The sequence below is a fragment of the Pygocentrus nattereri genome, chromosome 9 (assembly GCF_015220715.1).
Source record: "Pygocentrus nattereri isolate fPygNat1 chromosome 9, fPygNat1.pri, whole genome shotgun sequence".
In the NCBI taxonomy this organism is placed as follows: Eukaryota; Metazoa; Chordata; class Actinopteri; order Characiformes; family Serrasalmidae; genus Pygocentrus; species Pygocentrus nattereri.
Window position 1 is genome coordinate 20,493,901 of NC_051219.1, and position 16,507 is coordinate 20,510,407.

The window sequence follows — 16,507 nt, forward strand, 5'->3', positions numbered from 1 at the left end:
GTGTGTGTATGTATGTATGTGTACGTGTGTGTGTGTATGTGTATATATATATATATATATATATATATAAATATATATATATATAAATAAAATACTGTATATGTGTGGCATATGTATGTATGTATGTATGTATATATATATATATATATATATATAATGTATATGTGTGTATGTATATGTATGTGTGTATATGTGTATACATATGTGTGTGTTTGTGTGTGTGTGGGGATATGTATATGTATGTGTGTATATGTGTATACATATGTGTGTGTGTGTGTGTGTATATATATATATATATATATATATATATATATATATATATATATATATATACATATATATATGTGTGTGTGTGTGTGTGTGTGTGTGTATGTATGTATGTATGTATGTATACACACGCATACATACATAATATACACATACATAATATAATGTGTGTGTAAAACCCAACAAAGAACAGTTTATTTTAAAAGTAGTTTTAGAAAAGTGGTAGTCTATAAAATTAGCACATATAAGTTTAGGTTAAATAAAGTTGCATAGGATGATGTGTCATTATCTGTATCTAGAGGGAAAACGTGATATCAGTGCATCGCTAATTGGAACGCTTCCTTTTGTTATGCGTACTAACTTCAAAGAACTTGAACATGTACCTGCTCAGTGCTGAGCTATGCTGTAATCTGGTCTCATAGTCCTTGTGTGACCCTGTCTGAGGTTGCCAGTGCTGGCAGACTGAATGTGGGCTGCTGGGGGTTGGTGCTGGAGAGTCAGCATATCTGAAGCTGTATCCCATAATCGGAATCACATTTCCCTGTCTGCCTGATTCCCTTCCTGTACTGGCTGGGGCCTGGCCACGACTGCCCATGTCATTAGACAGGAATCGATGGCCCATGTGCTTGTTCAGTATATGTGTGTTTGTGTGGGTGGGGGTGGGTGTCTGTTTCTGCCTGTGCATATGAAGGAGAAAGGAGAGTTGTGTATAGAGGTCAGGATATGAAAGTAGTAGATGGATGGGTTTGTGCCTTAGATTTTAATAGATGTAGATCTATCTCAAAATTGTTGTGCTCATCCGAAATCTTAAAATCCCTAGTGAATGATCAACTTAAGACATTTCTCTATGGAAACTCAGCTTTGTCAGACTACCATTCTGGTTTTAGTGCAAAGCATAGCAAAATCTCAGATGATCTTTTCAGTTCCGTTGATAGAAAGAAGCATTGTGCAGTCATTTTCATTGATCTCTCTCTTAAGCCTCTAAAACAGCTGACCCTTTCCCTACTTTTACAGAGTCTATAAAGTATTGGTTTTGAACACAGAGCTACCAAGTGGATTAAAAATTATTTCTCCAATAGATAGCAATGTGAGGCACTGGGACAAAGTAAATCAGAGCTACAGGTAACAGAGGGGGTCCCTCAAGGTTTGATCCTCAGACCAGTGTTATTTGATATCTATATTAATGATATTGCCACCTCCATTGTTGATTGCAAAGTACATTAATATGCCGACAACACCGTTTTGTTCTGGTCAACTGACTATCTTGGTATTATAGTGCAGCATTCTTTTAATGAAAAACCTACAGTTGACTTTTTGCAATCGGAAACTAGTCTTAAATGTTGAGAAACCCAGGTTATGCTGTTGTCCAGAGCCTCTAACATTGATTTTAACATTTATTGCAACAATGTGTGTATATGTTGTACCTGTAACAAAAAAACTGTTGAAGCAACGCTGTTGTCTATTCTGAATTATGGCCATACACAGATATGCACTTGCAACAGCTCTAAAATCTTTAGACTGTGTACCATTGTGCTTTAAGATTCATTACAGGTGACCGATACATTATACACATCCCTATATAACATATAAAAAGGTTGGCTGGATCTCTGGTTGTGCATTGGGAGACAATGGCCATATGCCCTTGTACATCACAAAAATGCTCAGTGTAAATAATGTATCCCATCAGAATTGTTCCAGTGACTGGATCACCTTCTGGTATCAAGGGCTTTAGCTGAACTGGGAAAATCTATTTTTAGGTACAGTGCACCAGCGAGCTGGAATTCATCACAGGAAACTCACATTAACATTTTAAAGTTTTAGTCTTTAACCAGTTCCACTGAGTCTGCAGTTGTTTTATTTGATTTTTTAAACTTTTGATTTGATGTTATTTTATTTAAGTTTTTATTTATTTTATCCTTATTTGATCCATTTATTATTTTATTTTTGCAATTTTTATGGCTTATAATGGTTTAATGAAACAGATTGATTGATTTTTTTTTACCATTTTATTTACTGTTATAATAATTATTATTTGATATGTTTTTACAATATTTCTTTTTTTCAGTCCCCGATTTCTGTATTGAGTACATTGTAAATGATAGTCACCCTCAGTGTGTTCAGAGTTTAAATAAAGGTTGATTGGTAGTGGAAGTGTGTGTGTGAATGTGTTTGAGTAAATCTAATATATATGTGCTAGCATGTGTGTTTTTTTCCTGTATAGCTAATAAGTCTATGTCTAAGACATGTCTCTTGTCCATTCCTGTCCTCCACACTTACACCTAAGCACCTCTGTGACTCCACAAGAATCCTTCAGAACCTGGTGGAAAGACTTACACAAGTACATATATATTTATTTATGTGGGGGTGGGGTATGTGGTGGGTGATGTACTCTTATACCCATCTGGCGATTTGGAGATTTAAGTGGTTTGATACTGAATTGGATATTTCAGATTTGTCTTACGCAATGGTGTAAAAGTGTAATGATGCCCTGATTTGATTCGGTTCTCAATTTGATAAGTATTCTTCTGGTATGTTGAACAAAATTTGAATGGCAAAATATGATGACTGTAACCATTTCATTGCTCATGACGCTGGAGTGGAACTGGCAGTGTGATGTATGACACTAAATGTGCTGGTATGGGTGAGGTTGGATGTGTCATGTATGGCATGAAATGTGTTGGTGTGTATTGTGTTATTGTATGGTTGAACAACTAAACAAGTGTGAATGGATTAAAGGGGAACACCACCAATGTCTCCATAGTTCAATTAAACTAGATGTAAACAAAGTCATTCAGAGTGGTTTGATGATCAGTTAATTGTAGATAAACTTACAGACTGATTTCTTTAGTGGTGATGATATGAACCAGAGTTGGCTATGTCTGTAATGCAAGTATCTTGTTTACTATGAAAAACCACCAATGAACCTACACTCAACTTCTGAATTTTTAAATGTTTAACACCTGAACTCAGTAATAAGGAAATGTGTCCATACTTTTGGCTATATATATATATATATATATATATATATATATATATATATATATATATATATAGAATCTCTCTTCCATTCATAGATTTTAAGCATACATTTAGGCCTTTAATCAGAACTATTAAAAGACAGTATTTGAGGCATCAGTCAGTGTAATCATTTGATGTAATAACTTTCTGTGAATTAGCTTTTAGAGGCATTAAACTCTCAAGATGTCTGGTTCCCATGACCACCACTATGAACAATTCAGATGGAGCATGCGGAGCATTTCAAATCAAACAATTCTGAATGACTCTGAATGTTTAATCTTAATAATTGAATTAGAAAGAAATTTTGAAAAATAATTGAATTTTCTCTGACAAATAAAATATTGTTGCATGACACCCCATCAGTTGGTGGAGCTAATAACCAGGAATGCTGCACTTGAGCTCTACAGAATTCTTATTGCAGCAACAGAGGAGCCCTTACTACATTACGCTTAATAACTCTATGCATCGATGACCTATTGATTGTTACTGTTGAAGAAAGATAATTTACTAGACAGTTTATAGCACAGGCTGTACAATTTATGTAATCCAGACCAGTGTCAATGAGCGAATAGCAGATCCCAGTTGAGTTCAGAAGGGAATGGCTGTTTGGGCAAGCAGCAAGAGCAAAAGCAGACTGGGGTTGAGTGGAGATTGTTGTTGGCAGTGCTGTTTTATTGCTATTCATTTGGAGTTAAAGTGTGTGCTGTGCCCTAATGAAATGTAATGCTGCCGTCTATTGATGGTGGCTCATTGTAATTCCCCTAGTCTTCCAGCTCTACTGCAAGGCCCTTATTGATTCATCTGTATGAATATGTAATCACAGGCATAAATCTTTGTAGCTTCAGACAGCCGAGGGAGTCTGTATGTGTGCCCATGTTTGCAAGTGTATGTGTGTTTATGTATGTGTTTGTTTGTGATCATAAAGGTTTGTATAGCAGAAATCCAGGCTTCAGAAGTGGTTGTGTAATGACCGGGTTCTGTTGTGGTTAAGTCTACTTTTTTTTTCTCTCCGTTTCTGACATTCAAAAACATTTTTGATCTCTGTTGTTTGTGAGTGACTGTGTTCATAAATAATAACATAAATAATGTTACATAATCTTAAATATAGGGATGCTTTAAACAATAGTCTAAAAAGCAGAGGAGTCAGGAACCAGTAGAGCCTTTGGGCAGGAAATTCTTGATATTAGAGTTGGAGTGATATTACTGCTGCTATGCTGGAATGCTGACATTGCAATCTAAAATTTGTTCATCAGACTATTAGTACAATATTTTTTATTCAATATTTTGTTATGCATCGCTTTATCCTATTAAACAGGTCTAGTTATTTTCATGTGCTCAGAAGATGGTTGGAAGTTGAACTCTTCTAACAATAGCGTGAAGATTAGACAAGTATGCCGCTTCCAGGCTGCTGTTTAACCTCATAAAGAAACATGCAGTTGTATTAGTGATCTTTAAATTATACCCATAATATGTTTGCAAAAGCTTATTGTGATGTCAAATTGTGATGTCTAATATATATGTGCTAGCATGTGTGTTTTTTCCTGTATATCTAATAAGACATGTCACTTGTCCATTCCTGTTTGTCTTAAAAAAAAAAACAAAAAAAACACTTGCATAAAAGGCGACTTGCACTTTATTTTCATCAGCTGTACAAGATAATAAAACTCTCTATGGACATGTCTGTTAAAAAAAATATGGAGCAGTTTTACACTTAATCTTTGATGCTGTGCAGCTTCTATAGCTTTTTTATGTTATTGAAGTCATATCATAAGAACGTAATGCAAGCACTGGCTGAGGAAATTTCCATTTATCAGGACCTTCTAGTTTCTTCATTAGGTAATACTGCTGTCTTCGGTCATGTTTTCTAGCTATCGTGGACAAAAAACAAGACACATCCTCAGTCTTATGGCTTTATTCTGTTCATTTTACATTGTTTTTTCAGAAAATGTGTTTGCATTGTAATTTCTTGCAAAATTTGGTGAGTCTATTCATATTTTGCCATTTCCTAGTCCTTTTTAAATTCACTATGCCAAAATATGCATAAAAATACACTAATGGAAACCAAGCTAGTGTTACACTATATTTCCAAAAGTATTCACTGACCCATCCAAATAATTGAATTCAGTTGTTCAATGCACTTCTATGGCCACAGGTGTATAAAACCAAAACCACCTAGGCATGCAGACTGCTTCTACAAACATTTCTGAAAGAATGGGTCGCTCTCAGGAGCTCAGAGAATTTCAACATGATACCGTGATAGGATGTCACCTGTGCAACAAGTCCAGTTGTGAAATTTCTTCGCTGCTAAGTATTCCACAGTCAACTGTTAGCAGTATTATAACAAAGTGGAAGCGATTGGGAATGACAGCAACTCAGCCACAAAGTGGTAGGCCACATAAACTGACAGCGCGGGGTCAGTGGATGTTGAGACGCATAGTGCGCAGAGGTTGCCAGCTTTCTGCAGAGTCAGTCACTACAGACCTCCAAACTTCATGTGGCCTTTAGATTAGCTCAAGAACAGCGTAGTGAGCTTCATGGAACGGGTTTCTGTGGCCGAGCAGCTGCATCCAAGCCTTACATCACCAAGTACAATGTGGAGTAAAGTGCCGCCACTGAACTGTAGAGCAGTGGAGACGTGTTCTCTGGAGTGACGAATCACGCTTCCTCGAGTCTGGGTTTGTAGTTGCCAGGAGAACAGTACTTGTCTGACTGCATTGTGCCAAGTGTAAAGTTTGGTGGAGGGAGGATTATGGTGTGGGGTTGTTTTTCAGGAGTTGGGCTCGGCCCCTTAGTTCCAGTAAAAGGAACTCTTAATGCTTCAGCAGACCGAGAAATTTTGTTGCTCCCAACTTTGTGTGAACAGTTTGGCGATGGCCCCTTCCTGTTCCAACATGACTGCGCACCAGTACACAAAGCAAGGCCCATAAAGACATAAATGAGTGAGTTTGATGTGGAAGAATGTGACTGTAGTATCTACTGTAGTACCATGGAAATCGAAAGCCAGTTAAGTCTGTCTCTCTTCTTTTTTGAAGAAAAAAATAGTGCACTTTGCGTTGTGCTTTGGCTGTTCTTTGAGGCTCTGAAATATACATAAAATATTATTATTATTGTTATTATTATTATTATTATTAATAATAACAATAATAAGTTTAATTTATATAGCGCCTTTATGTGTGTGTATATATATATATATATTAATATTAATTATATAGGTGAGTTGGTGTACTAGTAGCTTCAGGTGACAAAATCAAAGCATATTAGAGTGTGTGTCTGTGTGTGTATGTCTCTCTTTGTGTCTGTGAGTGTATGTGAAAGATTTATTGAGTGCCCATGTTCAGACCCCTTGAGGCTTACGACCAGCAGGTCAGCGTCTGTGGGTTTAATAGAATTTCAGTACTGGGGCAAAGAACAGAGAAATCTCCATGAAGTGTGAAAATCATGTCACGTTCTCTTCATAAGCAGACAGTCCTCCAACGACAGCACCTGGGAATACAACCCTCAACCCTCATGCTTTATTCTGGCTTGCTCTTTTTTGAAGACAGCACATTAAAGGGATGTTAATATATGTGTAGAGAATGCCATATGTTCACTACTGCTTTCATATTCACTCATCTCCCTCTCGTCTCCTCCTGTCTTTCACTGCTGAATCAGATCTGTTTGGGCAATCTGTGTGCAGTGGTGTTCGCTATGCTACAGCAGGCCGCTTCGCATGTGGTCACCTCTTGGCATGTCTTCTCTGTGCGGTCGTAGCCCTGAGGCAACAAAGCTTGAGGAGACTGCCAATTAAAAAGCCCTTTTAAATAAAACAGCGCTTAGCCTGTGGGCTGAGCAGTATGAGTTAGTGATGTCTGCATCCACTTTAGAGCAGAGCTGGTCTGTAGACTGAATTAAATGGACTGGGCCCTGTGGATATTTCAGCAGCAGACACCAAAGGCCTGTGTAGACCTGCCGTTCACTTTCTCATTTAACATGTTAGCCGTGCTAATTAGCGTGTTAGCTCAGCCACATGTGTACCCTCACCATCATTTAAATGTCACTTTAATTAAGAAGCATGATGTGATTTGAGCTAATTTGCTAGGCGAATGGTAATTACCGATAACATTTGGAAGCAATGAGGGAGTGTTTGAGGGGGGGGCTTGTCTCCATGTGGAAATCTTGGTTGATTGGGAACGATTAATAACTGCCATATTGTAGCCCCTTTACAGTAATGACAAAAGTCATGTAGGTTGGTAATGGGGGCTGCTGAAACTGGAGAGAGACGTGTAGTTTGTGTGGAGTATTGTATTTATAGTTTTTTAAGGTGAATGGTTAATGCATGAAACTACATTTATGCAATGAAGGGGGAGGTTTACTTTTGGCTGATTTTATTGTGCTACGTCTTGGTAGAGCTTTAAAAACTGTGATTATGACCATTAGCCATTTTGGAAAGAATGGCTATATGCAAATTTGGAATAGCCAAATGGAAAGAAAAACAGACCGATGACCTCACCAATTGGTCCCGTGTCTAACAGAAGTGGCTGCATCACGAGGGCTTTTTAATTGTTCGGCTCTGGATGTCAACTGTTGTTGCCTCAGGGATATGGCTGCACAAAAAAGACCACATCCGATTCGGCTTGTTGTAGTAGCTTATAGGGTACTCTGTTTTATGCAGATTATCTGAACAATTATGATTCACCAATGAAAAATCTTCTTGTTTTCATCTCTTAATTGCTAGATTTTTTTCATTAAATTATGTCAAAAACACTTTCCTTTCAGCAAGGTGATGCACTCCCTTTTTTGCTCACTCTTTTATAGAAACACACACACGCACATACTGCTCCTCTCCAGGTAGCATGTTGCATCATCAACCTTGCTTGCACACCTACAACATTCAACACCTGCAGACATGCATGTATAGCTTAATCTAAATTCACACCACTCTCCTTGGTGGTAGATGTGTGTCTGTATTGGGGTGTGCATGCATATGCATGTGTATTGGTGCCCATTTTAAGTTGTGGCAGATGGATGTGATTGAAAGAGCCTTTGGCTGTGGAGCTCAATGGACAGCTGTGTGAGTTGCACACAGTTTTTACAAGGTGCTTACCCGTTTTATTCTTGGATCCAACCTTGTGCTAAAGTGCCCTTGAGAAGCAGTTAACCTGGATGTCCAAGGGGGAAATCTGCACCAATGAACGGAGCTAAAATTAACTAATAATGGATAGCTATTATAAGTAATGCTACACATGCAATTGCGCCTCATGGTAGGGCAAACAAATGACAATTAGTAGGTATCATATATTTAAAAGTAGATATGACATTGGTAAACTGGCAGTGTTTCCAGGCAGAAAGATAGTAAATGACCTTATGAGAGAAGTTTACTCATCCTCTAGACAGCTTGTTGTGTATGTGACTTTGTGTTCGGGTAGATGCTAGGAAAGCAATCCTGCTCTATTTTCTAGCCTATTTGCTTTATATGGCACTGAAGTAACCTGTGTTACTGGTGGCAGCTGTGAGCTCTGCTCAGATGTGACGTCACACTGCAGCTATGGTCACTGTCACGTGACAGAGCCTATTTCTCCATGACTGCTGTGCTCTCTAACAGTAGTTTTTAGCCTGTGTGATGTAACCTGCAGATGGGTTGCAGTGTGGGGATAAGGGGGTCAAATGGAAGCATCAATGCATATGGAGTTCATGCATTACGATGATGGTAGCACCTGTCACATTGTTGAAATTTTCCTACCATAGCAGCCTTAGTTGGCAGAAAGTCCTCATGCATCAGTTCCTGGTAAAACACCAGCAATCAATGTCCCATTAAATATTAAAGAAATTTATTAATGTGTTCATACTGAAGGTGAAAGCTAAATGGATTACATCTAGAGAATGAATAGCTGTCGTTATGTTATTTCTGACTTTTTTGATTAATTAATTTATTTCTTCACTTTGCAAAATATTTGGAAATATTTGAAAATTTTGACAACCCCTGATCTAACTCATACATAGTCAGCTTTATTGAGGCTAAATTTTAACAGGCGTTGTGGGATTTGGATCTATGAGTAGTATGGTTAATTACTACAGAGTTGCGACTGACGCTAGCACATGCACACAGTGGCTTTTACCAGTTAACTACAAGATAGCAAGAGAGGCGTTCAGTAAAGTTACAGCATAAAATGTCAGTGTATGTGGTGGTGATTTTTCACCTGACAATTACAAAGAAGGTCTCCAGCAGGATACTCTAAACATCTACATCTGTACCAAATACATTTTACAGATGACCCCTGAAGGGAGTGAATCAGAGGTATCTGTCCATCTTTATTGTGCTCACTTCATGCTATGTGCAGCTGAGAGGACAAGGCTAAGGTTGTCTTCCTATTCACCACATTATTTTTCGTGTTCCACTTTAGATGGTGTAGCAGATACATTATTTAATAACAAAAGAAAGAAGCTAATTTTGCTTTGTGCTAAGAGGTGGGCCTAATGAATCTCTGGTGGGTACAGCTGTCAACTGATGCATTACTTCATGTGTATATTCGGGTTTAAACATATACGGTTGAGGCTCATTTATGCAGAAAATGTGGCACTGAGATTTGTACTTGGGCATTGTATACGTTTTCTCAGCACACTCGCTTAGCTTTTCTACCTGCAATGGGGTCGAAAAGTCTGAAACCACTGCTGAAAATGCTTATATTTTGCATTCCTTTCTAATTTAATGTATAGTATTTAATTACAGATGATACTGTCAACATAATAATTTGAGTAAAATGTAGAATCTTGGAATGTTTATATTACTTTCTTCATATTTGGTGGGCCTTTCTCTCCCACCGCCGCGGCCCGGGTTCGTTTCCCGGACAGGGAACTAACAAACATTTTAGGGGTCTGTGTGTGTGCTCATTAGCATGTATGTGGTGTTGTGCTCCATGGATGTGGAGGTGAAATTGATCTGTTGTGGAACTAGTAAGGGCCACTTAATCTTAATAATCTTAATCTTAATCACTTAAAACTGGCAAGGGCACCATAAATTTGTGCAAAATCCTCCATGCAGTAGATCAAATCCATCTGATAGTTGTCTAAACATGTGTTTCAATGGAAGGAATTAGACAAAAAAATTACATTTTGTACAAAGGCATTTGTTTTCTTTATTTTGAGCTGTAACCTATGAGTAATGTATAATGTTGTCTCTTTGTTTCAATTGTCACAGTTGTAAAAAATTTTTTTCTCCAGGTTTGAATATAAATGCCAAACTTTCAAAGTGGTCTCAGACTCTGGACACTGTATGTTAGCCTGTGGTGCATTGTGAATTATCTTGTCCCCGCCTTTGGTGATCCAAGTGATTTGCAATTGTCATAAATGGCCCCCCCTTTTCTTTCTTTTTTTTTTTGCTTAATTTTATAGTTTATACTAAGTCATACTGTGTTCTAAACCACACTGACTTGTTACCAAATGGTTCCTTTAATGCAAAGAGAAAGCTTCATAAGCTTTGAAAACCATCAAAAAGTTTAATATAAATTTGCAGCACATCCTCTATAATGTGCACTCCCAGTTGTCAGTAATACCTAGGCCAGATGTTGTTGCTTGCATTTTTTTGAATGCGTATATGAGAATGTGAATGTGACTGCACTAAGAGGATACGAGTGTTTACATTTGCGTGTATGCCTGAGCCTTCTGCAGCTGTAGCCAATGCAAATGCAAAGGAAGCCTACCTAATGCCAGGAAGGGACAGCTGCCTGTCCACTCATCCAATGGCAACAGTGAACACCCAGCATCTGTGCCTGCCCCTTACATCAGCCTGCTGCTGGACAACTGTGGTGTCTGCTGCTCCATCCGGCCGCTGTCGTGAGGACACAAGCAGCTGCTCCAGCCTTACGCCATCTGTCCATCTATCAGAGCCGACACAATGCTCTCAATCCATGTCACACACATTAATGTGCTTTGCAGCGCTCCAATTGCTGCACTTCTAGGCCATTCTGCAATGGCTGGACTGTTCTTGGCCTGGTTTGTACTGATTTTATACACTAACGCAGGTGCTGAGGATTGGCCAGTCAGGCAGGGAAGTGCTCTGTGTTTTGCAGACTTTAAAGTATAAGAGAAAGCAATTGAGAGTTTGAGTAATTTAACATTAGCTTAGTCACAGCTCTGGAATTTAAATGGTAACATGCTGCAGAATCGGTTTTCTTGTCCTCATTTGATTTGTCAGCTACATTTGGAAGCATTTGAAAAGCTAATCATGTTGTGAAAAATACAGATGAATTTTGGGATCTTTTAGAGATGTCAGCCTGACACCCTAAGGCTTGGGCCTTATAGAATGAGCCTGGGGGCTGGGAAACTTTTGACTGCTTTTAGCAGAATAATTTGTAATGTAAGACCTATTGTGTCCTGAAATGGGCAGGTTTATGTACAGTAGAGGAATTTTGACAACTGCACTATAGATGCAGTTAAACCTACGCTATACCAGTTCACTGTGTTCTATGTAAAAATGCCCTTCTTTCATTTGGAGTTGATAGACAAATGATTAATCTGTAAGCACTATATGTGGAAAAAGGCTTTAAGTACATAAAAGAGTGAATGATGGGCAGACTGTGCCCCAGCTGTGTGTGCCTCTTAGTGTCTTGGCGAGCGACACCCCTGTCACTAGGGAAGTAGTCCCTCAGGATGCTGTTGTTGTGGCAACCAAGTGCTTCATGCGTATAATCTGCATACATGGGGTGCCTGCCATCACAGTACTCTCTCTCTCGCTCTCTTTCTGCCCCCCCCTCCTTCTTTCTCCTTCACTCTTTATCATTTTCTTTCCCTCTCTTTCTCTCCTTGTCTCCCTTACTCCGTTTCCGTCTGGCTCCAGCACCCCCACCCCCTTCTGAATACGAGGACTTGGTTGCAGGGCAGAATCCTAATGTCCCCCGCAACTTATTATGTTTTAGAATCAGAGGCGACACGTTTGCCCCCTCTGGGACTTCCTTTTATGTGCTGTCTTTCCAGTAACACTTAACCCGGAGAGTTCTGCCATATAACTCTTAATGACTTCATCCTGATATTGTCAGTGTTTTAGCCCTATTCCACAGTACTGCTATAGGTGATAAGTGTATGTAAATGATGAGCAACAGAAAAGGGCTGTTTGTCTTATACAAACCTTATGATTTATAATTTAAAAAAATTATTATTTAGTAATGGGGATCTTTACAAGTTAAACTTGCTCCTGTGAGGTAACAGTACTTGAAGGGACAATGAACTCTTCTACTCTTTATTTTTCTGCTGGGAGTTGAAGTCAACTAACAGCCAAATCAAGAGACACTGAATAGTGGCTTTCCCATGACCGCAGGCATCCATGGTGAATGGAAGTCTTTCTAAGTGTGCTTATTTGTCTTTGAAGTGGCCACCATGGTGTCACAAGGCCTGCAGAGGCTAATCTTCAGCTTTTGGTTTGAGATTAGGTCCAGAATCCTTTGAGGTAGGAGATTTTAAGAGTGAACATTCTTCTCTGGAGTTGCATGTTTAATAAGACTTTGTTCATGAAATTCCATGTAATGGTGTGTTTTTTCAAAGTTTAGGTGAGTAGATTTGATACTCTTTCAAAATACTTTCACATTTGCAGCACATTAGCACATTATAGGGGACCACAGCAATGTCTTGTCTTGGCTGTGGGTGAGAGAGCTTTGACAAGCTTTTGGAGACCTTTGTGAGAACAGTACTATGTGGCTTGGTGATTATCAAGTAGGCATCAAGTCCCTCGAGAGGCCTGTGCAATCAGGACAGAGAGGCCCTCTTACACAAAGTGAACACATGCTCACACGTGCGCTCACACACAATCCAAATGCCTATGCTTACTTGGTGTTCCCTCACATTTTGGAATCAGGATCTCTCCAGATAAGTGTATGATGGCATCTGTTCATTTCACCTTCAAACTGAGAAGATCTCAGAAGTCTGAGACACACACACGCATGATTATACATGCATTATACATACATCTATGTACATAGATGTTTCATCCATATTTTAGTAGTCTGGAACTTTGGATCTCCTTTTAGCTGATGCTAATGGCTGGTGGTCTAGTCCTTGGTGGTCTAGTGGTTAGGATTTGGGGCTCTCACCTCCGCGGCCTGGGTTCGATTCCCAGTCAGGGAACTAACAAACATTTTAGGGGGGGCAGTCATGGGCTGGGGGTTAGGGAACCAGCCTCGTGACCAGAAGGTCGCCAGTTTGATCCCCACAGCACATGACTGAGGTGTCCTTGAGCAAGACACCTAACCCCCAACTGCTCCCCGGGCACTGCGGATTGGGCTGCCCACCGCTCCAGGCAAGTGTGCTCACTGCTCCCTAGTGTGTGTGTGTGTGTGCTCACTAGAGTGTATGTGGTGTTTCACTTCCCGGACGGGTTAAATGCGGAGGTGAAATTTCCCCATTGTGGGATTAATAAGGGTCACTTAATCTTTTTTAATCTTAATTATCTTGTCTGGTGAGAGTATAAAACCAAGACTCTTAAGAAAATTCTGCCGATGCCTGTAATAGCAGCAGCCTTTGACCATTTTTCCTTGTAGTGTAGAAAGTGATATAATGTTTATCCACAAAAAGGAAAAAAGACAGAGATAGAAACTGTGTGAGTTGAGAGATTGAAAGGAAGAGAGAGAGAACCTAACCAGAGGTAGCATCCTCTTTCCATCTGTTGGTCCTCCCAGTGCCAAAATCCATAGTGCTTTGATTGTCGCAAGATTACTTTTCATGATCAAAGTGCCACTCTCAACTTCTCAATGGAGAAAGCAAGAGGCAGAGAATTATAATTCTTCTGAACACTAGCTCCTTTCCTAAGGCTTTTAAGTCCATCGTGTGGGTGACAATAATCTCTGAGAGAGGCATTTGGCTTGAGACAGAGTGTAATCTCAGTGTATGGAGCATACATGGAAATTGCCTGATCTTTCATGGGCAAATGACCCCTTAATTAAACTGTGCAGACTTGGCTTGCTTCCTGGTTTCAGTCCTGTATTTGTGTTTGTCGGGGAAGGGGGAGGGGGAAGGAATGTGGCTGAGTTTACACTTCACATCCCCCACCACAGTTAGCGGTAACAGACCTCTCTGTTACCAGCACAGGCTTAGTATAAATAATCAAAACCATAATGAATGCCAAAAGTATCAGTAATAACTGCAAAATGATAAAATATTAAATCTAATTGATCTTAGGAGAATCCCTGTACTAAAACTGCAGACTTATTTGCAGGCTTATAATTATTTAATTACTTATATTTTCATTAGCTGAGTAGTAAGTATAATTAAACAAATAGTTGAAGATCAGGCACACAGTCATGGCGGATTTAACAGTCCTAAAAGACAGAAGGCCTGTACTTCACAGACTATTCCATGATTTTTTTTATCGCAGACAACTTCTTGATGCCACATTAGCATGCTTGTTTGTAAATATAAATGTACATATACTGAAGAGTAAATTGGGACATATTTTTCTTTTCCTTCTTTTTTGGAGGCGTAAAGTAAAACTAAAAGTAAAGTAAAAAAAAATTTTATATATCAGTTGTTAAATTGCTGTGTCTGTATCTGTTGTGTATTGTGGAAAAAGGCTTTGGGATTTTACTACAACAATTTAACATTTTCACAATTTAACAGTATTACATTAGCAACTCAGTAGTAGCTCTTGGTGATATTTGTAAAATTCAGTATTGTGATATGTCTTAAAATGTCTTATTACAGCATCAGATGATGCTTAAGTAAAAAGTTAAATAGTAAAAGTAAAAAGTAGTGTATATAATTATGGACCCTATGCTTCTTCAATACTGCTAACTTGTACTAAAGGATTGTTTTACAGACTTGACAGTTTGCTTTGCATTTTTGTTTTGTTCCCTTAAAATTACACCAAAATGATGTTAACCAGACAAAAATCACATTTACAGAAAGGATACTTACTTTTTATTTCATTTTTAAGAATCTTAAGCCATTGTTCTAAAATCAATAACATACACTGTAGTCTGGAAAGTGCACAAAGCAGAATAAAAAGCTGAGAATAAACTATTTGACAACATGAACACTGACATTTCATGAGTATTATTACGTAGATATCATGCTCATTATCTAGTAATACATATTATTAAAAATACTGCTAAAATTTCAGACTTCCGAGTGGCACAATCGGCCCTGTCATCAGGAGATCACGTTTCATCACTGGTGATGCTACAACCATCCGTAGCCAGGAGTCCAAAAGAGCACAATTGGTCTTGCTCTCTATGGATGGGTAGGATGCCCCCCCCCCTTCTCCCCACATCACTCAACAAGATGCTAGTCAGCGCAGGCATCTGTAGGCTGACATAACAGATCTGCCGGTTGGCACTTTCCTCTGAGTGTGTTCAGCTGTCCAATGACGTTGCGTGAGCGGCAGTTCGAAAAGATGTTGTAGCTGGTTTCACAGGTCTTGAACAAAGCCTGTGCTAGCCTTCACACTTCTAGTGTTGGTATTATTGTGTGATGGGGGGAGACCTAACTAGTGGATGGAACTGGAAATGACTAAATTGGGGAGAAAATTAGGTAAAAATCCAAAAAAAGGTACTGCTAAAATTAAATGATGATATTGTAGAGATGCATTCTTATGCAGTGTTTTTTCACAAACACTGTATCACTCCACTAAGATGCTGTTGCTAAGCAACGAATTTGACAGCTGTAGGAGACGCTCAAGCCATTTAAACATTTTTACTCCTTACTTTGCGCACAAACACAAAATGGATACTTTTAAGGTTATCTTTGACCGACAGCCAATTTGGTCAGACTCTGAAGATGAGACTACATCAAATTCCAAAACTGTCATTACCTCTGAGCAGCTTTGCACTCAGCAGCTGTGACAGAAGAATACCTAAACAACCTGGAATTAGTAAATGAACTGAACACCATTCACTAAACAAAATGGGCTGTAAAATGCTTTACAGACGGGCTGGAACAAAACAAAATTATTTTTGATCTAGCAAAAAATGACTGAGCTAAACTTGCAGCAGTTTTATGGCTGAGGCCGATTTGGTCAGACTCTGAAGATGAGACTACATGTTTGGCGAATAGGATTTGATTCATTTCTGGCCAATTCTAGGTTGTATAGATGTTCTGTCACAGCTGCTGACTGAAAAGCTTGCTCAGTGGTGAAGACAGTTTTGGAATTTAATGTAAAGAGCTGGAGAACGAACTGCTGGGTTTGCAGCGAGTGGGCGGAGCTCGTTACTCTGATGTAGCAATAAGCTGCTTTTTAAGGAACCATAATTTGGCAGAAGGA

The 16,507-nt window shown here is 38.9% G+C and overlaps 1 protein-coding gene and 1 non-coding gene across 3 annotated transcripts in view; both read left to right on the forward strand.

Annotated features, from left to right (window-relative positions):
- Positions 1-16,507, forward strand: part of plxna1a (plexin A1a) — a 307,799-nt gene that overhangs the window by 63,134 nt on the left and 228,158 nt on the right. The gene's annotated exons all lie outside the window — the stretch shown is intronic.
- Positions 13,306-13,377, forward strand: trnae-cuc. Its single transcript has one exon. It is a non-coding gene; the product is annotated as a tRNA-Glu (tRNA).